This window comes from Cebus imitator, unplaced genomic scaffold (genome assembly GCF_001604975.1).
Source record: "Cebus imitator isolate Cc_AM_T3 unplaced genomic scaffold, Cebus_imitator-1.0 Scaffold611, whole genome shotgun sequence".
NCBI lineage: Eukaryota > Metazoa > Chordata > Mammalia > Primates > Cebidae > Cebus > Cebus imitator.
This window is the reverse complement of record NW_016107926.1, coordinates 713,367-739,480: the sequence shown is the minus strand read 5'-3', so window position 1 is coordinate 739,480 and position 26,114 is coordinate 713,367. Positions and strand designations below refer to the sequence as shown.

The 26,114-nt window shown below is 36.7% G+C and overlaps 1 long non-coding RNA gene across 1 annotated transcript in view; it reads left to right on the top strand.

Annotated features, from left to right (window-relative positions):
• The window catches only part of LOC108294929, a 19,551-nt gene extending 12,607 nt beyond the window's left edge, over positions 1-6,944 (top strand). Inside the window, exon 3 of the long non-coding RNA XR_001821221.2 lies at positions 6,864-6,944. This is a non-coding gene — a long non-coding RNA (uncharacterized LOC108294929). The remainder of the gene's footprint in view (positions 1-6,863) is intronic.
• Positions 6,945-26,114: the final 19,170 nt, after the last annotated feature.

Sequence of the window (26,114 nt, the reverse complement as noted above, 5' to 3'; positions counted from 1 at the left end):
TCACCACAACCTCCGCCTCCTGGGGTCAGGCAATTCTCCTGCCTCAGCCTCCTGAGTAGCTGGGATTACAGGCACGTGCCACCATGCCCAGCTGATTTTTTGTATTTCATATTACCAGAGTTATTTTTCTGGTTTCTTGTCTTTTAGGTAGAGTATTTATTCTAGTTTTTCTTGAATTTATTTTTGATTTGATTTTTCTTAAGTTTCTCATTCTCCATTAATTATGTGATTTTAATGTTTATTCAGTACAATGTTTGTCCTGTCAATAGATAGTACTGGAGAAACAGTATAGGAGGAAGGGATTTCTTTCCCTCTTTCTCATGTTTCTGGTTTCCCTCTTGGTCATTTGTCTTGACTGCCTGACTCACAGCTGCCAGGTTTCTCTAATTATGATGTATGGTCTCAGTGGGGCACATACTCCAGACTTTTATTGACATTTGGCTAGTTGTTTTCTGCCCTGCAGTCCCAACGGCAGCACCTCTGCAGTCTTCTCTGCCATCCAGTGGATCACAGCCCATCTCCATCAAAGAGTAGAGATATCAGCCTATGCAGTGAGCCTTCTACAGATTTCTTACTTGTATGTCTCCCTCCGCCTAGACTTAGTGTTCCTAACTCTAGTGGTCTCTTCCTCTTTTGTTATTCCCGTGTTCTTTAGATTTCTCTGAACCTCTAATTTGTTAATGCCCTGCTCCTATTTAACAGTGTTTTATGTTAAACTTTCCTCTTTAAATAACTGTTTCTGTCTCCTTACTGGACCCTGACTGATAAATGTTATTTCATTTTTCTTTCATTCTTTTCTGAAATATGTATGTACCGTACTTGAGGACAATTAGGCATATAAAGTCCACATTTTCTGTCAGAGGAGTAAGAAATTAAAATACATACATATACACACATGCACACACCGCTCACACACACAGTGTAGCGAAGTGTAAGTACCTATTATAAGCTCAGCTAAAGGTTATTTCAACTTTGTAGGTCTCCATTTGTCTACTTGTAGGTCAAAAAATTATGGCAATTTTATAACACTATTTTAAAAATTAAATGGAACAATGCATGTAAAACCCTTGGTGCAGTTTTTTATTATATAATCAGTAAACTTTAATTTTTGTTGTTGTTATGATTAGTATTATTAATAGTCATAAGTGCCTCAAGAATGCTTTCAGTTAAGAACTTTAGTCAATTCATTCTCATCCCATTTTCTTTCCTCCTTCATTCCTAGAAAACAAAGTATGTTATGAATATTTTTGACAAGTCATAAGCTATTTTCCCATTCTGCTTCTCTGCTTTGCCCTCTTAATCTATTTACCATGAAATTATATTGCCATTTGCTAAGAAATTTTTATGATTACTTTCAATGACCATAAAACTCACCTACTTCTCTGGCAGTAGATTCCTAGGCTAGTATACAAGACCACTGGAAGAATTTACTCCCAAATTTAAACTGTTAGTTTTTCATGAACTTCTTTATGTGCCAGGTCTTGGACATTTAAAGGCACTAGCCCTGTTGCTGGTAGAGTGAAGGGGAGCATAATCTTTTGCTGGTGGCTACCTTCATTTCCTTATTTGTATCATACTTTCTGTATTAGCTAGTGAATGGCTTTCTCAGATCTTCATGGATCACAGCTGAGATAAGAAATTTACACATTGTGATTTCAAATTGTTTGTACTTTTCTGTGAAGTGTTTTTTCACCTTTTTCCCTATTGTGATGGGATCGTGAATTTAAATGTCATTAATTCTTTGATACATAAGCCATGCCCTAAATATTTATGATTAAAAACTGTGTGTGTGTATATACATAAGTACATATACATGTATATGCATATTAACACACACACACACATATATATGAATACACACACACACACACACACACACACACACACACACATATATATATATATATATAATGGTAATAACTGGTAACAGTTTTCCTCTTTACCATCTTGATGGGATATCAACCCCAGGTTATTTTATCAAATAAATATCAAGAAAACTTGAATTAACTGAATCTTTTTTAACTTTGAGGTGCCACAAATATATCAGAGGAAATGCCTTGGAATATGATAGCTGATCTGGGAGGTTAAGTAATAGCTGTGGTCCTTCAAGGAGAGGAATGGTCCACAAAGGTTTGTAGGAACCTGCCTATTCAATGGAAACCATCAGGAGTAACCAGATGTGCTGTCTGGAAGAGCTTTGAAGTAGTACTGCCAGATCTACCCACATGTTGTTTTCTTGGCTTCTTTTCCTATTGCACAGTTTATGTTTCCTTGTTTATTTTCTTTTTGTTTTCATACTTCCTTTAAGGTTTGTTCATTTTATGCCTTATTTTTCATTCAGAATTTTGTATCTTGTAGCAGAGGTTTTTTACTCCTTTTATGCTGCATTTTGCATTTAAGCACTATCCTGTGTGCAATATAAAAGAGTCTGTCTCGGGTGGAGATACACAGAGAAAAAACATGTTTCGGACAATTTTATAAATGTGAAAGAATTAGTTTTCCTTTGGATGCTGGCCTCATGGTCCCAGATCTAAGAATGTTAAACCAGTTTGCCATTTAATAAACAGAAAAGACATAAGTATTTCGAAATACTTAAAGTATTTAAAATATAAAATTGAAATAACTTACGATGAAAATTAAATGACCTGGCCCATTTGTGAAGGGACTTTGATTCTTTCTTTCTTTCTCCCTTTATTTACCTCTCTTCTCCTGACTTTTTCTGTTCTCCCAATTCCTATTCCCTTGTCTTACTTTGTTTCCATACGTATGAATAACATATGAGAAAATGACTATTAAAAGTCATTAATCGTTGTCTATATGCATATTGCCATAAAGCTGGTGTTTCCTTTGTATTAATAGTAATTACCAGTTATTAGTTAGTCTTCCGTTTTTTCTTTCAGCTGAGGCCTATCTTTAATAATAACTTTGTAGAATGACACTATTAGAGAAGCATAGACTTATAACACACAAGGTCTGATTCACATATTAAGGCTAATACACAGATAATCTATACATGGGGAGTATTTGGCACATGTCTGTACTCATTGTAAACTTCAATAGTATTTTGGTTATATATCTTTGGAGATTTGAGTGATTATTGAATAATTCACCCTGATTGTATTTACTTTTTCATTAGTTTTTAACCTTGCTCTTTATTTTGCTGTTTGGTTCTTTTGCGTCATTGTTCTGTGTTTTGGGCTCTTGTCAACTTTTTCCTTTTTCACATAAACATATAGACACTTTCTTGCATTTCTCTTGTTCTTGTTCTCTTTCCCCTTGGGATTTTTCAATGGACAGTTATGCATCATGGTCCTGTAATATTTAATTGCACATTTAAGCATGTCTGTCTCTGAGGTATGAGCCAAAAAAATAGAAATTTTGACAGACTTTTTCACAAGGGATTGCTCTGAGTGTAGTATTTCCATATCAGATCTTTTTTAATTAAAAGAATCAATAGCTTCTGATTTTGGTGTGGCAAGTGAAGATGTAGTGATGGGAATTCTGATTTTAATCAGATCTCCCTCATCTCTGCTTTGGATGACAGACATTCTTTGTTTGAGTTCAAGGTTATTTTCTCTTTGACTGAAAGAACTGTGATACTACTTTTCCTTTCTTAATGTTTCTGAGACAGATTTAAAAAAAAAAAAAGAGAAGAGTAAGAAAAGAATGAAAAGGATACACCTGGTTTCCTTTTTTGGGGAAAATGTGATACATAGGGTGAAAGGTCTGTAGGGTTAATTTTCATACTACATAGAAAATTACACATCTTCTGAAAACAGGAAGAATAAAGCTATTTTGTTTCCCCTTCTGTATACTTACTTTTAATTTTACTTCTTGTTGATTTAGATCAGAAAAGCATGACTGTCATTCATGCCACCCCTCCTTTTCTGAAGACAAATGTTGTCAGTTATCATATTTCCAGTGTCCTAAAAGTCTTCGAGAGTTCAACATAGCATGTGGGTTCAATGATTTTTATAAAGCGTCCTGACAAAAGAAGGTAGCCTGGACAAATGTAATTAGACCAATGTTAACAAAAATAATCCGAATTTCTGTGCTTGCCTTTTTACCAACACTTGCAAACTTTGTTCCTTTTTGGGTCTCATGTTAGTCCCTTGTCAAACATGCTGCTATATTTAAGTCTGATCTCAATGAGGCCAGGCCTTACATTTTACTCCAAATCTTAGACATCAATATAACAGGTCTATTAACTCTGGTATCTGAGATATATCACACCTTTTTTTTTGGCTCTGCTGTTCCAGCGTGGGCTCAGAAATTTGTGAGATATCCTCATCAAAGACCTGGTTAAAATGGGATGGAATATGTTGCTTAATACAGATAAAAATTTCCCTTTGGTATGAACCTATAAGAAATGTGGTTTATATAGGGTTGCTTGGCTATCCTAAGATTATACATTTTTAATAATGTAGTTCTTAGGAAAAAAACCCTGTTTTTTATTATAGCATTTGATTTTATTTATTAAATACTTACTAAGTTTCTAGTAAATGCCATGCACAGTGCAAAGTGATACATACACAGTGGCGAACCAAAAAAAAAAAAAAAACATTTTTGCTTTTCCTTTTTGTAAGTTCTCTTCCTTCTAACCTAATCAATGTTAGTTTGAGAATTACTCAAACTAACATTTTGAGTAATATAGATGGATAGAGCTTTGTTCTTCTTTATAGCACTGGTCACAATTGGGGTTAAATAATTCATTGTTTAATTAGTAGTTTTACATCTCTGTTTCCTAGTAATATGTTAAGTTTATGTAGATAAGTCAACATCAGTCTTTATTTCTACTGAATCCTCACTTTTTAGCTCATTGCTTTGCCGACAGTAGAATTCAAAACTCCGTGTAGAATAAATGACTAGATGAATTTCTCAGACTATCATTAATAAGGCTTAACCTTGCTGTCAGCATAAAAAGTTGCTAAAACAATGCTTCTATCTAATCTACTCAGAAATGATACTTGAATTTTCTGAACAGTAATATCTAGTCAGGATACGCTTTAATCTGATGACCAAACAGTAATATTTTAACCAATACTCCATCATTAAAATTGCTAAATTAAGATCCAAAGATAGCACTGAAAGCAGATTCTTTTGCTTTTAACCCAAAAGATCTTATCACACAAAACACAGATTCGACAGATGTACCTCCTGGGAAAGGCACAATTCCCAGCCCAAGAGAATGTAAAGGTTTACCGTCTTCAGTATACCATTCAAGTTACTGCATTTTTTGAAGGCAGAGAGGATGTTAAATCTTGTTTTCAGTCTCTGCAGAACCCCAAAACCTGACTTTGTCTTGTCTGATCAGACATCAGACATTTTATTAGTACCATGGTAGAATAATGGTAGATTACAGTCTTCTGTTATTACTGTGGTGGAATAATAGTACCCTAAAGATATCCGTGATCTAATCTCTAGAACCTGTCAATGTGTTAGGTAAGGGATCCCCAACACCCAGGCCATGGACCAGTATCAATCCGTGGCCTGTTAGGAACCAGGATTCACAGCAGGAGGCGAGCGATGGATGAGCAAGCATTACTGTGTGAGCTCCATCTCCTTTCAGATCAGCAGTGGCATTAGATCTCATAGGAGCACAAACCCTGTTGTGAAGTGCACATGTGAGAGATCTAGGTTGCTCATGCCTTAGAAAATTTAATGGATGATCATCTGAGGTGGAACCATTTTATCCTGAAGCCACACTCTCCTGTCCCCACATCAGTGTGTGGAAAAATTATTTTCCATGAAACCAGTCTCTGGTGACAGAAAGGTTGGGACTGCATTATAAAGTTACATGGCTAAGGAGAAATAAGGGAAAAGATGTTATTAAAGTTGGCCTTGAAATAGGGAGACAATCCTACAAGGATCCAAGTGGGATCAGTGTAATCATCTGGGTTCGGAAGAGGGAGACATAAGAGAACAAGGGAGATGTTATATTTGTCCATTTTCATACTGCTGATAAAGACATACCTGAGACTGGGTAAATATATATATATATATATATATATATATATATATATATATGTGTGTGTGTGTGTGTGTGTGTGTGTGTGTGTGTGTGTGTGTGTGTGTGTAGTGCAGATCATGCAGGATTGTTGCATAGATACATACACGGCAATGTGGTTTGCTGCCTCCATCCCCCCATCACCTGTATGTGGCATTTCTCCCATGTTATCCTTCCCCAACCTCCCTACCCTCCACTGTCCCTCTCCTATTACCCCCCAACAGACCCCAGTGTGTGATGCTCCTCTTTCTGTGTCCATGTGTTCTCATTGTTTATCACCTGCCCATGAGTGAGAACATGCAATGTTTGATTTTCTGTTCTTGTGTCAATTTGCTGAGAATGATGGTTTCCAGAATCATCCATGTCCCTCCAAAGGACACGAACTCATCTTTTTTCATGGCTGTATAGGATTCCATGGTGTATATGTGCCACATTTTCCTTGTCCAGTCTATCATTGATGGGCATTTGGGTTGGTTCCAGGTCTTTGCTATTGTAAACAGTGCCAAGACTGGGTAATTTATAAAGAAAATGAGGTTTAATGGACTCCCAGTTCCAAGTGGCTGAGGAGAAATCACAATCATGGCAGAAGGTGAAGGTCACTTCTTACGTGGTGGCAGACAAGAGGGAAAATGAGAGCCAAGATAAATGGGAAACTCCTTATAAAAACATCAGCTCTTGTGAAATTTATTTATGACCATGAGAACAGTATTGGAGAAACTGCCCTCATGATTCAGTTATCTTCCACCTTGAACAACTCATGGGAATTACGGGAGCTATAATTCAAGGTGAGATTTTGGTGGGACATAGCTAACCATATTATTCTGCTCCTGGCTCCTCCAAAATCTGACGTGTTCAGCTTTGAAAATGAATCATGCCTTCACAACTGTCCCCCAAAGTCTTAACTCATTTCAGCATTAACTCAAAAGTCCACGGTCCAGTCTCATCTGAGACAAGGAAAGTCCCTTCTGCCTATAAGCCTGTAAAATCAAAAGCAAGTTAATGACTTCCTAGATACAATGTGGGTACAGGCGTTCAGTAAATATAGACATTCCAAATGGGAGAAATTGGTCAAAACAAAGGGTCTGTCAGCCCCATGCAAGTCTGAAATCCAGCGAGGGCAGTCAAATCTTAAAGTTCCAAGATGATCTCCTTTGAATCCATGTCTCACATCCAGGTCACGCTGATGCAAGAGGTGGGTTCCCATGGTCTTGGGCAGCTCTGTCCCTGTGGCTTTGCAGGATAAAGCCCTGCTCCTGGCTGCTTTCACAAGCTGGAGTTGAGTGTCTGCAGCTTTTCCAGGCGCATAGTGCAAACTGTCGATGGATCTACTGTTGTGAGGTCTGGAGGATGGTGGCCCTCTTCTCACAGCTTCACCATTGAGAACTCTGTATGGGGGCTTCAACCCCACATTTCCCTCCATACTACCATAACAGAGGTTCTCCATGAAGGCCCTGCCCCTGCAGCAATCTGCCTGGACATCCAGGCATTTCCATACTTCCTCTGAAATCTAGGCTGAGGCTCCTAAACCTTAATTCTTTACTTCTCTGGACCTGCAGCCTCAACACCACATGGAAGCTGCCAAAGCTTGGGGTTTGCACCCGCTGAAGCCATGGCCTGAGCTGTACGTTGGCCCCATTGAGCTATGGCTAGAGTGGCTCGGACACAGAGCATCAAGGCCCCAGGCTGCACATAGGAGGGGGGCCCTGGGTCCAGCCCACTAATCTGTTTTTTTCTCCTAGGCCTATGGGTCTGTTATGGGAGGGGCTGCCACAAAGGTTTCTGACGTGCTTTGGACACATTTTTCCCATTGTTTTGATGCTAAATATTTGGCTCCTTATGCAAAATTCTGCAGCAAGCTTAAATTTCTTCTCTGAAAATGTTTTTTTTTTTTCTACTGTATAATCAGGCTTCAAATTTTCTGGACTTTTATGGTCTACTTCCCTTTTAAAACTGAATGCTTTTAACAGCACCCAAGTCACCTCATGAAGGCTTTGCTGCTTATAAATTTCTTCCACCAGATACACTAAATCATCTTCATCAAGTTCAAAGTTCCATAGATTTCTAGGGCAGGGGCAAAATGCTACCAGTCTCTTTGCTAAAACATAGCAAGAGTCACCTGTACTCTAGTTCCCCACAAGTTCCTCATCTCCATCTGAGACCACCTCAGCCTGGATTTTGTTGTCTGTATCATTATCAGCATTTTGGTCAAAATCATTCAACAAGTCTCTAGGTAGTTTCAAACTTTCCCACATTTTTCTGTCTTGTTCTGAGCCCCCCAAACCGTTTCACCCTCTGTCTGTTACCCAGTTCCAAAGCCATTTCCACATTTTCAGGTATCTTTACAGCAGTGCCCCACATCCCATTCTGCCAGTACCAATTTGCTGTATTAGCCCGTTTTCATGCTACTGATAAAGACACACTGGAGACTGGGTATTTTATAAAGAAAAAAAGGTTTAATGGACTCACAGTTCCATGTGGCTGGGGAGGTCTCACAATCATGGCAGAAGGTGAAAGATATGTCTTGCATGTCAGCAGATGAGAGAAAATGAGAACCAAGAAAAATGAGAAATCCCTTATAAAAAACATCAGATCATGTGAGACTTATTCGCTACAGTGACAACAGTATGGGGAAAAGACCCCCATGATTCATTTATCTCCCACCGGGTCCCTCTCACAACACAAAATAATGGGAGCTACAATTCAAGATGAGATTTGGGTGGGAACACAGCCAAACCATATCAGATGGCAATGTGAGAAAGATTTGGCTCAGTGCCTATCTTTGAAGATGCAGAATTGGAGCCACAAGGCAAAGAATGTGGATGATCTCTACAAGTCGGAAGATATAGAAACAATTATTTCCTAGAACATCCAGAAGGAATGTAAGACCAACTGACACTTGATTTTTTTTTTAATTATTATCCTTTAAGTTCTGGGGTACATGTGTGGAATGTGTACGTTTGTTACATAGGTATACACATGCCATGGTGGTTTGCTGCATACATCACCCCTTCTTTTACAATAGGTGTTTCTCCTAATGCTATCCCTCGCCTAGCCTCCCACCCCCTGCTATCCCTCCCCTAGGCCCCGATAGGCGCCGGTGTGTGATGGTCCCCTCCCTCTGTCCATGTGTTCTAATTGTTCAACACCCGCTTATGACTGAGAACATGTGGTGTTTAGTTTTCTGTTCTTGTGTTAGTTTGCTGAGAATGATGGTTTCCAGCTTCATCCATGTCTGTGCAAAGGACATGAACTCATCCTTTTTTATGGCTGCACGGTATTCCATAATGTATATGCGCCACATTTTCTTTATCCAGTCTATCACTGATGGCCATTTGGGTTGATTCATCAAGGACCTAGAAATAGAAATACCATTTGACCCAGCAATCCCATTACTGGGTATATACCCAAAGGATTATAAATCATTCTATTATAAAGATATGTGCATATGTATGTTTATTGTGGCACTGTTCCCAATAGCAAAGACATTTTATTTTCACCCAGTAAGACCCAGAGCTGCCCTTTTGAACTGTAAGGTAATAAACTTGTGTTGTTTCAGATCAATAAATTTGAGGTAATAGCTACATCAGTAGAAAACTGATACATCACATTTTAGCAGCTGCAAAAGAAATGTCACACATAAATAAATACCATTGTGTTACAATTGTCTATAGCTTACAATATTCAGTATAGTCACATGCTATACAGGCTTGTAGCCTAGGAGCAATAGGCAATATATGTATAGCCTTTGTGTATAGTAGGTTATGACATCTATGTCTAAGTACACTCTATGATATTTGCACAATGATAAAATTGCCTAACTGTGCATTTCTCAGGGTGTATCCCCATTGTTAAGCAATGTATGACTATATAACCAAGTTATAATGCTACACATTGATACTTATTTTTCAAAATTGGCCTTTGTACTAATGTTCAAGCTACTGCATCTTAACTCATTGCCATTGTACTGCAGGTTTTAACTAATTTCGAGGAACATAGGACATTGTAGACAAAGACTTGGATGTAGGGAAGAGCTTATAGCCTCTGAGAACAGCAGCCAAAATTGTTAAAAGAGGGGAAAATGTGAATAGGAACTTGGGTAATTTATAAATACTACTTCTATTAGACATTGTCTTTAGATTTTTAAATAAGCTTTTAATTTTGGAAATATTTTAGACTTAAAGAAAAATTGTAAAAATGTTGTTTTTTGTGAGAAAATTGTTTAAACATTGTACTCCATAGATCATAAATATTTGATGTTGTAATATTTGCTGTAAGTATAGAAGACAGGGAAGATATATACAAAAGTATGCATGTCATATCAAACGGTTAAATTAAAATAGAATACGACTAAATAGACTACCTTCTATTCTCCTAATAGTGTTTTCTGATTATGTTTAAGAAAGCACTTAGAGTTTTAATTATTTCCATATTTATCTTCATGAGAAGACTGTGAGCTACTTGTGAGAAAGCAGTACGCCTTCTTAATCATTATTTTCCTGGCACCTAACATAGTGTGTGGCACAAGACAGGCACTATTCAATCACTGTTTGATGAATGATGGCAAATATATAGTGTTGAAAATATAGTACTTGTACTTCAGAGAATGGGAAGATTGATATTGGTTAGAATGCTCACAGAAAGCCTCATGAAGAACCTGAGGAGACTCTTGAAAGAAGTGAGTCAAAGCTCCAATCACAGAATCTATATAAATAAAGGAAAGTAGACAGGATGAGCTTGGCTATTTGCAGGGAAAACATAATGGATAAAAGTATAATGAGAATAGAGAGTTCATGTTGAGAATATAAGGTTTGCTATATATAGAAAAAATGTATTTAGCATTATTGATACCACATGAATTACTTAGTATTTCTTCTGCCAAAAAGACAATTTTGTTTGCCCTTTCTGAACCTTTTGAAGTCTGGGCTTTTTACTTTTCTGCAAGCCTTGCATATTAAATGTTTTAGTACATTCACAGATTATAAATGTATTCATTCCTTTTCAGCTTGTTTTATCTGGAAGAACATATTCCCTATTGAAATCTAACTTAGTTATTTACTTGGGCCATATCCAATGAGTTGTTTTTAGGTTAATTGTTGAAAATTTGGGTAAAATATAATACTGTTTTGACATATTAAAATGTTTTAATGATTTTAAAAGGATCAAATGGAGGAAGTTACAGATTAAAGATAGTTTAAGGTTCATATAATAGCAGTTATGACTTTTGGTATGTTAAGAATATGTACCTAGATCTGTATTTATTCTGTCGATCGGTGTTTTGTTAATGGATACTGAGCTCTGTCTTTTTTAACATTTGCCATTATTATGTGTCCGGTAGGAATATTTTTTTAAAGCCATTTCTGGACTTAAATGGCTGGGTCTCCCCCACTCTCTCATTCTCTCACACTGAAGCATCTTCCTTGAACCCTTATTGTTGCCCCCTTTTCCACATGCTAATTTTTATCTCTCCTTGTTTCTTACTTTAGACATCACTTCCTCGCAGAAGCCTGCCCTGAAACACCACATTCCATATAAAATCAATACTTGCTTTTATATGGCAAAATTCACATATGATAATATCTAAGAAAATTATGATGAAGTTTAATAAGGATAGAGTTTTCCAGTTACAGATTATTTTATAAAGCTGCCGAAATTAAAGCAGTGTGGTAGCAATACAAAATGTGGTCAATCAATATAAAATAACAGAAACCCAGAAATGGAGGTCAGTATATATGAGGATTTCATGTATGATAAAGGTAGCATTTTAAAGTGTGGGTGAAAAGATGGAGCATTCAATAAACGGTTCTCAGACAACTCATCTCTGGAAAAATAAATTAAGATTTGATTACAACCTCACTTCTTACAAAAAGATAAATACCAGATAGAGAAGAGCTGTGTTTATTTTTATTAAATGTCTATATTGAAGTTTTTACTTTATTAAATTCTTTTCCCAAATTGCAAATGAAATTTGTGTTCAGACTCTTATCTTTGTCTGCAATTAAAAGTTTTAATAACATGATCTATACACCATTTTCATCATGCTTATATAAATATACGTAAACATATAAACCCATCTAAATAGTGCGTTATTCCTGTAATTAATTAAAATTAGATCATTCAGAGCACATTATTTTGTAAACTTATTTACAATATATCCTGAGTATTCTTTTATCTGAATATGTATTGGTTAAATACATACTTTAAAATAACTTATGCAATTGAGTGAAAGCACCACCATTTATTCATTTACTTGCTGTTGTCTCTTTAGATTGTTTTATTTCTTAATTTTTTCTATGAGTAATGCTGCAATATATATCCATGTCTCTGTGTGTGTTTGTGTGTTTATTCTTACATACTAATATTTTACTTCTTTGGGAATTCAGTTTACATTTTGATTATTAATATATTAGGATATGCATTTAACCATATTCTTGGCAACACTGGATGTTGCATCTTAAAATTTTTGCCAATCTGATGAACAAACATTATACCTTATTATTCCTTTTATTTGCATTTCCCAGGCTACTAATGACTTGGGAAATCTATTCACAGATTAATTGGCTATTCGAACTCTAACAAAGAAGTCAAAATAAAGCATCACTTATTTTTAAATTGTAAGGACACAGAATGCATTTTGGATAAAGAGCCTTCTGACTCTTTCTGGCCACTGAAGTGTGTTTGGTAAGTTTCCTGAATACTAGGGTTCAAATTTAGTTTAAGTTTGTTACACATTTTGAAATTCTCACTCATATCATTTGATGACTTTTCTTTATGTTTTTTTTCTTTTTTCCCCCTCAATTTATAGACATTCGTTGATGTTAAAATTATTGACTCTGTATCGGTCCCATTATTTTGCTAATATTTTTCCTAATCTATCATATCTTTGAACTTTGTAATATATTTTACCATACCCTTTTGTATGTAGTCATTATGTTTGTTTGTTTGCTTTTTATACATTTTGGATGTATTAACTTAGTTGGAAGCTTTTCTTCATTCCAAATTTACACTCATCATCTCCTAAATTATGTTATATAGAAGCATTCACTGAAACAAATAATTGCCTGAATATTTGAGTTCCTCACTCATCGATTAACGAGAACACTACAAACTAGCCAATTAATTAAAATTCTGTCACACAGGCTGCTGGAGTGCAGTGGCACGATCATGGCTCACTGTGGCTTTGAACTCCTGGGCTCCAGTGATTCTGCTCCCTAAGCTCCCAAGTAATCAGGGTTACAGGCATGAACCATTACGCTCAGCATCAAGTTTTTGTCTTAGTTTGATTTTAATATAGCAGTATCTTGTAACATGCTTTTATTAATGTTACATATTTGACCAAAATAGTTTATTGTGAAGTTTCATAATAATTACTAAAAATTAAATAGCATATTATTCTTTAAGCTTATTAAATATATTTTCAGTTATTTCAAACATTCTACCATTAGCAAATTCTAATGCATGAATACCTATAATTAATTTTTAAGGCGGTAAACAGGTGCAAAAAATTTACAGAAAGCTTGTGAGACATTTGTTTAAAATACCAAACTCTTTTTAAAATTTAATTTTTATTTTACTTTAAGTTCTGGGGTACATGTGCAGACCTTGCATGATTGTTACATAGGTATACACATGACATGGTGGTTTGCTGCCTCCATCCCCCTGTCACCCACATTAGGTATTTCTCCTAATGTTGTCCTTCCCAATCTCCCCCTCCCTACTATCCCTCCCCTAGTGCCCCACCAAACTTTTAATTCCTGACATCAACTGCTCTGTGTGTGTGTGTTTCTGTGTGCATGTGTGTGTGTATGTGCGTGTATAAATTCTTTATACATGGATATTTATTTTAAAATAGTTTCTCTGAAGATCTGCCATTGAGGACTTTCACAGGATTCATTTAAAATTGGGAGCAGCACTTTTACAGCTTTTCTGATCTAGGCCACAGCTGTTCATTCAGCTCCAGTTTGGCATTCTTTCTATACTTTTCCTGTTGTGCTTCTCTTGGTTCTTAAAACATTATCTGCTTTAAACTGACATAGTCCATTTTAGGCGTAAAGTCCTTAACAAACAGCTTCTACTCAACTTCTTAAGACTGTGGAGAATATTATTTTCTGCATTGTTAAAAAATTAGCATGGCCGAAGATGTTCAGAGCTTACTGATAGGTGGATAACAGAGCAGGGAATTAGTGGCGGTAGGTTCTGTTTTATATGGATAAGACATTCACACTGGGTTTGGTGAGGCAGAGAGTGGGGTTTCAGGAAATGGCAATGGGCTGAGAACTGGAAGTTTAGAATTGAGTAGGCAATGTTGAGTGAATGCATTTCCAGGTGTAGACATTCAGCAAGGTTCAGAGTCAGAAGGGTCAACCAGCATCAGAACATCCACATAAATGTTAAGAAACCATTAGATTTTTAAATCCCTCAAACACTGAAAACCTTAAAAGATAATAATATTTACCTGAAGTCAGAATAAAAATTCAGTCTAATAGCAGAATGCTGAACACAAACTCAAATAAAATAACAATCTTCACAAGAACAGAAAATTAAACACCACGTGTTCTCACTCATAGGCAGGTGTTGAACAATGAGAACACATGGACACAGGGATGGACACAGCATCACACATTGAGGTCTGTGGGGTGGGAGGTGTCTAGGGGAGGGACAGTATGGGGTAGGGAGTTGGGGAGGGATAACATGGGGAGTAATGCCAGATATAGGTGATGGGGATGGAGGCAGAAAACCACATTGCCATGTATGCATCTATGCAACGATCCTGCATGTTCTTCACATGTACCCCAGAACCTAAACTGCAATAAAAAATATATATAAAATAAAGAAAAAAAATCAAAAAATAACAATCCTGTGACCCAGAGAAACACCATTTATGATGGCAGAGGTTACAAATACGTCCACCAAGAAAGATAAAAGGCAAAGATTTAGAATAATATTTGTCCAAAGGTAGATAAATTCTATTCTATGTTTATATGGATTGGAGGGTTGGAAGTAGGGTGAAACAATGAAATGACCTTGCTTATTGATAACCTATTTGCTTCAACTTAGGAGATAGTAATGAGGATTTTATATTATTCCTGGTGGGGCAGAATCTAGTTTATAAATGAGGCCTGCCCAGAACCAGAGGTAAGGAGGCAGCAATATTCAGCAGCGGGGGAAATAAATAGTTGGAGAATAGCTAGCTGTTAATAAATTATGACAATAATTTCTTAGAAAGTAATTCATCTACAGTAAAAACATATCCAATGGGTTCTGTTTTAATGAAAAAATAGTTTCAGAGAATATATGATTTGAAGATGATGGAGTAAGTTGGCATTCATTATTTGCCTTCCTGCGCATTACCCAAAAGCAACAAGAAATACTCAGAAGAAATCTATTTTCATGAAACTGGGACACAGCTAAAACCACAAAACACAAAATAGAAGAGTTGACAGAGCCTGGGAGGACTGAGCAGGGAGGCATGTGGAAGGAAGGAAGAAAGGATACCACCTCTGCAGGGCTCCCGAAGATCTGGTGTATGTAGTCCTGGAAGCTAGGACACTCCTTGAATGAGGGGCACAACCTCTGTCCTGTGGTTACAACAGCACAAGCAGGTTGCTACCTTAACCTAGTTAAATTTCTAAAATTACATGAGAAGGGACTTCCTGAAAACTCACACAGTCATATCTGTGAGAGTCCAGCTCTTTCTGTGGGAACAGCAGAGAAGTCTTGACTCTGTAACAGAGGCTACATGAGCACACACACAAATCCTGGGTCATGAGGAAAATGCGAGCTAGCCAGAAACATAACCTTAGCCCATCTTCAAATATTTATTTGAAGGCTGTTATGTACTTTCTATTTACAGAGAACCCCAAATGGATTTTTGCAATAATCTTATAGACTCAGGCATAATTGTGAGCAAGTCAAATGCCAAAGTATCTAAAATTATTAATTATATTTTTAATTTGGTATTTTTCAAAATACAGATACAGATAAGGGCAATGGTTTCATTATCTTTAGGGGAAAGTAAATATTTGCAATGGTTTTATTATCTTTAGAGGAAAGTAAATAGTAATGATGGCCTTCATCATAATAAAGAAAATTTTGTGTATGTATGTGTACACAGAGACACATTTCTTTTTAACACCTATAATTTTAAAATTCAAACAAATGACTCCTTACAAAGTATCTGTTATTTGTGGAAGATAAATACGAATTGGATGAAAAAGGAGAAACAAATTCTTCTTTTTGTAGCTCAAGTCTCAATAATCATGTCTCTATTCATCCATAAATACATTTTAAGTGCCTATTCTCCACATATTTGAAGAAATAGAAGAAAAATGAGATACTATCCTTGGCTTCCAGGAGCTCACTACTTGAAAAATTAAAGTATTTGCATACATGCACATTAATAAGCATAATACTTAAATATCAATATAAGATCTTTCACACAGTGATAAAAGAACATTCACCAAAGAATCAAGATCTACTCGTATCTTTTTGCTCTTCATTCCAGGCATTTGCGTCTCCTAATTCTCCAAAATAATGCCATTTTAGTAAAGCGATTAAGAACTACCCTATTTAATTGAAGCTAAAGTGACGTCCATTTGTTATAAGAGGCACCACAATGTGAGAAAGTGTAAAATGTAAAAAATTAAAAAAATGCATTTTTAAAATACAGCAGGAAGGCTCTTGGGCACCTGAGGAATTCCCCAGTGTTGGCATAGTGCCCTGCCCTAGTGGATTTTCTGAGAATTTTTTGACTGAGTGTGATCATCTGCTTTCTAATTTGATCCTATCCCCACTTAACCACACTCGCTTAAAATGTGCCAGGTCTGGTAAACATTTTACATGAGTCATTCAGCTTGTGGTCAGATTGGAAAGCTAAATAAAATCTATGATTTCCTTGATACAGTGCTTAAATAGAGGCCAGATTTTTAAAAAAATAGTAAATATTGTACATATTTTCTCCCTTAAACATGTGCATTTACTGAATATCTTTAAGAAGCTGAAAAAGAAAACAGCCAAATTATTTCCTAACTAAAATTTTGATAGCATATGCAGTTTCCGTAACTTCTCATTGTTTTGAAGTACCATATAATTTAAACACCTTTTATCAAGTACGAGTTTCAGGGAGATAGAAATTTTATATATCACCAGGAACTAATGCAAAATGAAAAAAAAATGGTAAGACTTATTTTTAAAATGTCAAATGAGAAAAATAACATGAGTTGTAACACATTTTGTACTTGAATTTATTTAAAACTCCTAATAGAAAAATTTCCATTTATTTTTCTTGAAGGTCAAATAGTTCAACAGTACTACTTACTTACTTAAACTGACATTCTGATAATACCGCCCTGAAATAGCTTAAAACTCTAGGTAACTAATAATAATGACAATCAAGTTGCTTTCCATAACTATATGGAGTGTATTACTATGAAAATAGTTAAGTATTTAAAAAAATGTTATGACTTGAACTTTAAGTTTCTCCATGTGATTATTTATCTAGAGTTGTATTTCTCTCAATCTAAACTAGCGAATTTCTAACAAAGAAATATCCAGTGGTTTGCTAGAGCACACCATAGAGAACCACAGAATTGTGATTGAATTAAATAATCATTTGTTTACTTTCACTTCATGATGAGTGTGTGAGCATTCCAACAACAATGCCAATTGTTAGTACTAATATACCTTCAGTGTATGATGTTCGGGTATTTATATTTTAACTAAAATTCTGTAGCAGGACTAAACAGGACAAGTAAGAAAGATAAATACATTATTAAGATATTACAAACTGAAAAATATATATTAGTGGTGCTTTTATTTCAAAAAAAATATTTGTAACAAGTAAGGTCAATTGCTATAATAGTACCTTAAGAAGAATCAACTTTTTGTAGTTTCTACTGATTGCTCTGACACAGAGTATTAAAGAGAAATAAAAATTAAGCAACTTGATCATTACTCTTAGTAACTGAAAAAGTGACAAAGGCAAAGTTCTTTAGAAGATGCTGATGTATGAGAGGTGATACATATAATAAATCATATTTCCACAGCATTGACTGTCCATTTTGACCCAAATAGACCTGGGAATTAATTTGGAAGGGCAGAACTTCACATCCTATTGCTAGAAAAACTGAGATCAAATGGTTTCTCAGTGTAATAAGGCCAAGGTATTCAGCATTATCTTTTAGACTAAACCCAGAACACTTATCTTAATTATTTAAATTCATATTCAGTCACAATGGACAGAGTCTAAGCAAAAACATCTGAATCCTTGAATATTGTTTTGAAGTTTATTGTAATGTCAGAGTTCTGAGAAGTAAACAGAAGATAAATTTAATGCTGGCAAACCCCCAAATTGGGCTCAGCCTGGTAGTGTTCTTGGTTTTATGTAGAAAAGAATTCAAGAATGAGCCAATAGATTAAAATGTAGTGAAGCAAGTTTATTCGAGCAACAGAGTACAGGAAAATGGCCACTGCATAGACAGAGCAGGGCTACCCCATAGGCAGTATGGCACTTGTGGATTGCTGGCTAGCTATATTTATAGCTATTCCTTAATTATTTGCTAAATAAGGAGTGAGTTATTTACAGAAGTTGAGAAATAAGGCGAGGAGTTCTCAAACTGACTGAAGGCACCTCCTCTTTTAAACCATGTAAGGTAACTTATAGGCATTGCCATAGGATTTGTAAACTGTCATGGTGTGGGTGGGAATGTGTTTCAGCATGCTAATATACTACAATTAGTATATATTGAGCCGTGGTGGTGACTAGAGGTTGCTTTTGTCACCGTCATGGTTTTAGCTGGGTTTGACCAAATTTCTTTGTTACATCCTGTTTTGACCAGATCCTCTTTTGATCAACAGTCTTGTGACGTGCTTGGGAAACAAGTCCTGCTGATCTCCTACCTCAGTTTAGGGAAATTTGGGAGGTGAAATATAATTAGTATTTGTTTTCTGCCTCCACATTTAGAAGCAAATGAGAGGCTGGGCACAGTGGCTCATGCCTGTAATTCCAGCACTTTGGGAGGCTGAGGTGGGAGGATCACCTGAGGTCAGGAGTTCGAGACCAGCCTGGCTAACAGTGAAACCCAATCTCTACTAAAAATAGAAAGATTAGCCTGGTGTGGTGGCACATGACTGTAGTCCCAGCTACTCTGGAGGCTGAGGCAGAAGAATCTCTTGAACCCGGGAGGTGGAGGAGGAGCCAAGATTAGAGATTAGACCACTGCACTTCAGCTTGGGCGACAGAGCAAGATTCCATCTCAAAAAAAAAAAAAAAAAAGGCAAAGCAAATGAGAGCCATGCACAGCAGGCAGAGAGATGGACATTAAAATGTCACTTTTGCAACTGATATGCTAAACTTGGATCCATCTTCAAAATGCATCCAAAATCCATCTACTTCTCACTGCCTTACTACCTGTTCTGTAGCCGCTGCAGTCCAAGACAGCAGCAGTTCTTGACTGTGTTATTGCTAATAGACTCCTAACTGGTTTCTCTGCCTTTCTTTTCCCCCTTTGCTGAACATAACAGCTGGAGTAAGGCTTTTACAGTGTCAGTAACTTGCTTTCTTGCTTAAAAGAAAAGTGCAGCGTCCTTATAACGTCCTATCACCTTTCTACTCCTTCCTTATTCACTCTGTTCCAGCCCACCTGGCCTCAGAGTTTCTGGTCTATGCCTGAAGCATGTTTCTGCTTCAGGTATTTGCTGCTAGCTCTGCCTGGAATGGAACACCCTTACCTGATAATGCATATATGACTGATCCCTTGCCTCTTGGATTCTTACACAACTGTCACCTTCTCAGTAAGACCTTCCACATTCTATATAATATTGTAGCCCTGTTTCCTACTATTTCCTTGCCTTATTTTCTCCGTAGCATTTACCACCATTAACCTTGCTCTCTATTTTGCTAATTTATTTTGCTCATTGTATGTTTCCTACTTGACTGAAATACTTTGAGGGAAAAGAGTTTTGTTTTGTTCAATGCTATATCTCCAGAGCCCAGAACAGTACCTGCCACATAGGGGCTGTTTTAATAAGGATAGATTTTTAATGGGAATTAATTAAAGCTCTCTGAAATCAAAGGTGGTGTGGGGGAAGAATTAGATGGAAACTGCAGAATAATTACGTATTCTAACCTGATATATTGGGATAATGGCATTGCCAGCTCCCCAAGTTCATTCAGCAAAATTCTTGAACTCAAAAATTCCTTCAGGCCGGGCGCAGTGGCTCACGCCTGTAATCCCAGCACTTTGGGAGGCCGAGGCGGGTGGATCACGAGGTCAAGAGATCGAGACCATCCTGGTCAAGATGGTGAAACCCCGTCTCTACTAAAACTACAAAAAATTAGCTGGGCATGGTGGCGCGTGCCTGTAATCCCAGCTTCTCAGGAGGCTGAGGCAGGAGAATTGCCTGAACCCAGGAGGCGGAGGTTGCGGTGAGCCGAGATCGCGCCATTGCACTCCAGCCTGGGTAACATGAGTGAAACTCCGTCTCAAAGTGCCGGGATTACAGGCTAAGCCATGGTGTGTGGCCTGGCAAAATTCTCAATGCCATGTGACACATTTTGTAGTCAGCCAAATTTTCCAAATCCCCATCTCACCAGCTAATGCTCCACTGCGCAGCTGACTTTTTAAATATCATTTGGTGACTGCTTTGATGTACTTTCTAAGGGAAATAATGGTTTCTAATATGAGTTAAGCACTTACTATGCAATGTTTTAATCATTTGAGTATATTATTTCACTTAATAGCATATCACACACTTTTACAAATAAGGGAAGAGACTGAAAGGGCGTAAGTAACTTTCTCAAACAGTGTGACTAGGTTTGAATCCATTTCATCTTTCCTTAGAGCCACACCTCATAACAATGAGATTATTCTGCCTCCTAATAGAAGCCATTTGACATAAACTCCAAAGTGTTCCTCCGTAATCTCTCCTGCCTTTCTTTCCTACCTTTTTAATAGAAAAGTTTTTCTTCTTTCCAGGATAATAATGTCATTCATATTTTAGAAGCCCACTCCTCTAATTATGTCCAGATAATATAGACATAATTAGAGGAGTGAGCTTCTAAAATATGAATGGCATTATTTTAACCCCTTCCTGTACACTGAATCTCTTTTTTTTTTTTTGACAGAATCTTGCTCTGTCTCCAGGTGTCAGGCTTGGGTGCAGTGGTGAAATCTCTCGGCTCACTGCAACCTCTGCTTCCCAGGTTCAAGCAATTCTCTGCCTCAGCCTCCTGAGTAGCTGGGACTACAGGCATATGCCACCACACCCAGCTAATTTTTGTGTTTTAGTAGAGACGGGGTTTCACCATGTTGACCAGGATGGTCTTGATCTCTTGACCTCGTGATCCGCCCACCTCAGTCTCCCAAAGTACTGGGATTACAGGTGTGAGCCACCGCACCCTGCTATACTCAATCTTTTTAAGCAAAATACAGATCTTAGTGCCTCCCATCTGAAAATAAAACAAGACAAAAGAAAACAAAGTAGACAACGTTTCATTCATCCTGCCATTGTGAATTCTGCACCTCCCTGTGATTACACATCCTAGTCTCTATTCCTGTTGTTTCACGTATGAACCCTAGGTATAGTTCGTAGCTGATCAATATCTCTTCCCTGGTTATTGTCATTTCCACATCAATTCACTCTTAGGCAGTCCAGTTTAGTTTGTCCCCAACATTCTGCTGAAATTATTCGCACTTCTTAAAGACAGATGAATGCTCTTTGAGGTATATTTTCTGCACCATTTGGTGCTGGAGTGTCTCCTTTTCAAATCTTATTATCCCTTACATACTGTGATCTCAGTCTCTCCTAATCTATTGCTTCAATTTGTTTTTGACAGTTTGTTCTTTTGACGGTTTGTTCTCCAAACTCTTTTCAGTCTACTCTTCCACTGCTTACTCCACTCACCTAATGGGGACCGGGGTTCATTCCTCAGCTCGCAACTGCTCTCATTCCATCTTTACTCTCTTTGGCATTCTCTTTGCTACCCCCGTAGTTCAAGCTTTATGACTCCTATTTATGACTTCCAATTTTATGACTCAAATTTATGTCTCCAATATCCCTCACTCAGATCTTTCCCCTCAGGTCCACATCTATATTTCTCATGGCCTACTGGACATCATAAACTAGATGGTGACAGCCATCTCGAGATCAACATGTCCAAAAATAAACACATGCTCAATCCTGTCATCCTTCCCCCATTAAAAATATCCACTCTTCTCCTGCTTTTTTCCAGTCTCCAACAGTGTCTACTTTTCCCAGTAACTCAGAAATAGAAGATTTGCTGGGCCTCTTCCGTTAACTCACACTAATGGTAAGTTGATCCTAAAACACCTTTCTACCTCCCAAACATTTCTTTATTCTATTACCTCCTCTTCAGGCTTATTGGCAATGCTTAATTGAAGCACAGGTTATTTCTTGACTGGATTATTGTAACAACAAGCACTCCTTACTGATTGGCTTCATTTTATTTGAGTCTCTTCCCAGTCCATTTATCCTTCATTCAGATGTCAGAGCAAATTTTCCAGAAATGAGCTCGGCTCTTTGATACTGGGGCTTGATTGTTGTCCATCATGTCTAAGATAAAGTTCAAATTCTCTTCTTGACAGCTGTTGTGAGATCTTGGTTCTTGTCTTCCTAGTTTAAAAGAATTTAAACAAGAGACACGCAGCGAAGGAGATGCAGCATAAATTATTATAAAGGAGAAAGAATACTTGAAAGTTAAGTGCAGAACAGACAGTACACCCTGAGAGAGAAAGAGAGAGTTCAGGGTGAGCTACCCATGAGGGTGACACAGCAAAAGACTGGTGCTAGGGAGACTCACATTGTGAGATTCTTACGTGATTATTCATAAGGAGATGGAAAGAGATGTTACTAGCAAGCATGTGCTGGATGATCCTCTGGGTGCACATGTGCAGTTCCTGTACATGCTTGTTCATACATCACATGTCTCATTAGTTCTTAAATCTCCACCCAAGGGTGGGTCTTACTGTTATAATGAGAAAATCGTAACTTCGAGCATGGGGAATATTACCATGCTCATGCTCTCTACAGGGGATATTCCCTACTGATGATAACTTTGCTCGAGTAAGCTCAATTACAGTGTGAAGGCTGAGGCTTACTGTGTTGATTGTATGGTCATCACAGTTGCTGCATCCTGAGAACATGGTATCTTCTTTGAGTACGCATCCTGCCTTACTCTAATGGGCCGTATCAAGCCAGTTTAGTAGATCACTCCTCTACCTTATTTCCTAGCTTCATGTTTTACCACCTCTCTGCTTTCACCCAATGAACACAGCAGACTCCACATAACAGCATGTGTGCACACACAAAAACACATTTCATATGCCAGCCATACTGAATAAAATATATTTATCAGATGCATCAGATTTTGTTTCTGTGCTGCATATATCGTACCTTATGGTCACCACAATATTTCTATTAGGACTGTTCCAAATTCCAAACATATAAATAAGTGTGCACAATTCAAAGATAGAAATATGCTATTATAAGTTTCTAGGCTGCTATAGCACTCTGCTGTTTGTCCTAGAAAGAAGCAGCATTCTATTTTTGATAGCCTGAGTTTCAGTCCAACTTGATGTTGAGATGTGCCTCACAAATGATAATGGACTTGTATTGTCTCTATAACCACTTGCTTTCTGATAGTCTTAACAGGTAGTTTTTCTTCGACTGTCAACTAATTTTGCAGTAAAACTGCAATTCCAGACTTTTCGGCCATCATAAACTCTATCAGTAACTACATTTACCATCGCGTTCTTACTTAGCAGCAGTAGTTGAATTTACCACTTCATTCTTACTTATCAGCAGTAAGAGGAGAAAAAATTGACTTATTATTGAGTAGGTGAAGCAAGAACATTTTGAGTGACTGTTCTCCACTTTTGTAGGAACTATCACTAATTCAAACAAATAAATAGAAGATACCAGAATCAAAAACAGTAGATGCCTCAAGTATTGCTTCTCTGCAGATTCACCAGCTTTTGATTTATCTTTCTTGTCTAAGGTCAAGAAGGACCAGAGATCAGACCTTAAATATTTTGTAGCACTGTCAAGGAGAAAGCAAAAGACCTCACCGTCTGCTAAACTCCTCAAACTGGAGAGAGCCTTTTCTGTCTTCATTCTTTTTTGAATTTATGATATTCTTTTTCAACAAGTGTCATATTAAATGAAACAAAGCTCTTACAGACAGTAGGAGTTACTTGTTTCTACCAAATTCAAGAAATGGACAGTTTCACTCACTTGATGGTTAGAGTTTGTGCTAAGTCAAGTATGGATTCCCTGCCATGGGTCATAGACCGATGCACCCTTGCTCTCTAGATATACCTGGGTAGGGTTCATCTCCTTAACAGCTCAGGTTCTGTATAGTTACTGCCTCTAGAGATCCTTCTTTGACTCTCTTATGTGAATTAGAAGACATCTTTCTGTGATCCCATTGTACCTATCATAACATTTGACATATGGTACCATAACTTAATTTTCTCTTTCTACAATACTAGGACGTGAAGAAAGGAATGGGTTGTATTCAACTCTGGGCTCCCAGAGTCAAGCATTGTACCTGGAACACAGTATATAATTGTTTATAGATTGAAACATAGAGAATAAAGCAAAGAAGCGGGGGAGAGGAAGAAGAGGGAAGACAGAAAAAAAGAGGGAAGTTAGGAAAATGGATTTAATTAGTTGTGGATACTGTATGTCTCACATATAAGCTTCCAACCCATGTTGACAGGTAAATTCATTCCTAATGTGACCTCTTGATATTACAGGGTTGAACATTACTCCACAGAACAAGGAGGAGCTGTTATCTTTGCCCTCCAGTGGAGCATTATTTGAACAATTGATACTAGTTCTGGCTTAGATTTCCAAGATAGTACAATGGATTAATCTTAGTTTTAAAAAGAAGTCTTTAACTAAATATTAGATGACATATCATACCTCTATCAAAGCAACTGTTATGGTCAATTAGGTGAATAATAATTACTCTAAAAAGTCATTAAATGGTTTAATGATGGACACACTAATAGCTTCTTTGGAGCTGTAAGTTGGATCAATAATTCTTATTTTTAAAACATTCTAAACACATTTTTACATTAGATTATTAGAGATTTCTCAGTCAATATCTTCTGAAGAAATAGATTTAGATAGTTAGCAGTAGCAATTTTATGAGTAGTTCAATATATTTCTGTGCCAATCAAATACACCATTATAATTAAGATTAAATAACTTTCTCCCTCTAAGCCTCTCTGATTGATTGTGGAAATAAATGTGTAGAAATGAAAAAAGTAGAAATTTCCTACTATGTTTTATAATTTTTTAAATTTAAATACAGTTAAACAATTATAACAATTTATAACATTACTCATTTTTAGTCAATTATTTCTTGAAAAAACTTTTAGAACATCTAAGGGGAAAAGCTAACCACTTGATGGGGCAATTTTATATTTGATTAATAAGAGCTTTCAAATATGGTTTAAGTTATATATTTTATGTAAAAATTCAAGATATACTTTTTGCAAATAAGAGATTGAGTCAAATTAGACACAGATAATTTGGACGTTTTATATAGCTGCATAATCTCTTTGCCTTCTTACCTAATTATCATTGTTTATGTATTTCATTCAAGGTGGTTGTCTTTCCTATGTTTCTATGAATAGCGGTCTTTTTACATTCAGCAGGCACTTATTGATTGCTTACTATGTAAAAGACATTGTCCAAATCTTTTTTTTCTTCAAACATTATTTACTTAGCCATCTCAGTAACTCAAAATGTTTAATAGTATCATTTTTTAAAATTTCTCCATAAAGTTTTGTCTCAGAGAACTTTTAAATGACTCACTACACTCAAAAAGTGATAAAATTTGAATTCAGTCTTCTGAGCCTAGTTGAGTGTTTTCTCATTGGTCTAGAGCTACTCATATTTACCATTTCAATGACAGAATCTTTGACAAAACACTAGGAATTACTGCCAAACAGATGAAAGACTCCAGATTTGGTCTTACCCCAAATTCCTTCCTCTTCATTTGAACAACAGCAATAGTATGTAAGGAGATCAGAATGCCGCTTTAGCTTAAGAATTATTTTAATCTAAAGGCAATTGAGAA